This window comes from Echinops telfairi, unplaced genomic scaffold (assembly GCF_000313985.2).
Source record: "Echinops telfairi isolate 266 unplaced genomic scaffold, ASM31398v2 ScPeMD7_25;HRSCAF=90, whole genome shotgun sequence".
NCBI lineage: Eukaryota > Metazoa > Chordata > Mammalia > Afrosoricida > Tenrecidae > Echinops > Echinops telfairi.
Window position 1 is genome coordinate 6,544,160 of NW_022103922.1, and position 1,808 is coordinate 6,545,967.

The following is a 1,808-nucleotide window of genomic DNA, read 5'->3' on the forward strand; positions in this document are numbered from 1 at the left end:
GTCCAACCTGTGCTTTCAAACCTAAACAAACAAACGGGAATCGTGCCAAAGACGCCAGAAATGCCCGTGCTCAGTCTCAACCACGCGCACCTTCGATGCCCCTGAGAGTGGCACTGCATTGTAATGCAGACAGAGCCTCTCCTCTGCCCGCCGATGGTGATTCTACGTGAGATTTTTAAGCGCAGAGATGAATGTTTATAGGAAACAAATCTAACCACAAATGAAGCTGTATCTGTGGTTTGTCTCTGGCTGACTGGTTCCACGCACCCCACCCCCAGGCACTGGTGTTGGCAGACTGCGGTTGGCCTTTCTTTGGGAGTCTGCCTGGGACCATAAAAGGGGCCCATGCCCCACATCCGCCTCCTGGGACATTTCCTGTGGTTCCCACGCCCCGCCTTCTCTGTCATCTTATCTGCTCTTTCATCTTCCTTGGGGAGGTGTGGGAAGGCAGCAGACCGTCTCCTGGGGCAGATGGTACAGCGACTGCTATTCCAAAACCGCTCATGCCTCAAGAATGAAAAGCACCCGGGCTTGGGTATCTGCTTCTTACCATTGACCTCTGGAGGTCACGAGGCTGAAACCACAGCACCATTATGGACAGCCTAGGCGGCTCTTGGGTGAGCCAAATGGTTAGGTGGTTGACTAGTAGCCAAATGTCCGTGGTTCTGAACCCCGTGGTTCCACCTGGCAAGACAGACGTGGTGACCTTCCAAAAGGTCCGAGCCTCAAAGCTCTCACAGAGCAGTTCTCTGAACCCCGAAGGTGGCCCCGACTCAGAGCTAGTCTGGTTTGACGTCCCACAGAGGGAGGAGGAAAGGAACTCCTCACAAAGGTGCTTACCGCTGTCAGCAAAACTAAGAACCGTGACCTCGCTTTGTAACATGGGAGCAAGCACCGTCACCCCTGGGTGTGAGAGGTAACAGTGGAGGCCTCCTAGTGAGACCGAAGTGCTTTGTCCCAGAAAGGGGAAGCCTCTCCCTTTGCCTCTGTAGAGCCAGTCGCAGAAAGCTTTCTCTTAGCAAAGGATCCCTGAACAAAAACAAATGTTCCCAAATATTTTTCCCGTGATCTGAGATAGAGAGAGGGGCTCAAAGGGCCTGAGCAGAGTGCGTGAGGCTGAAGTGCGTGTAAATGAAATACACGTGAGGGTACCAAAAGCCCTCCCCCCCCCAAAGTTAGGTATTTAAATTTTTTTTATAAAACAACCTTTTCACCTTCAAAGTGCTCTCCGTTACACTTTATACATTTGCCAAAGCTACGATTCCATTCTCGGGAACATTTTTCAAACTCATCTGTTTGGGTGGCTGATAGCGTCTCTCTCGGTGTTTCCTTCACCTCTTCTACGACCTCAAACCACTATCCTCTCGAGCCCCTCTCCATTCTCGGAAACGAAGTCTCATGGAGTGAGGTCAGGAGGCCCAGGGGTGGGGCAAGGAGGCATGCTGGGTTTTGCCAAACCTGATGCATTGAGATGGCTGCATGGGCAGGTGCATTGTCGTGGTGGCAAAAGCAGGCCCCCGTCTGCCACAAGTCAGGCCTTTTGCCTGCCGCACACTGTACGCTGTCTTTTCAGAACCTCTAAATGAAAGGCTGATTAACCATCTGACCTGTGGAATGAACCCCAAATGCACCAAGTGGACATTTGTGTCCTTGCGGGAAGCTGGCAGAACGAGGTTTGTCGTCAATCAACATTTCACCTTGTACGAAACAAAACCACTCAGACACTTGCATTTTTCCCACTGCGCTGTCTTTGTAAGCCGTGTTCCACAGCACAACAGTTTCTGTGGCCTTTTTCCTGAGCAGGAAAC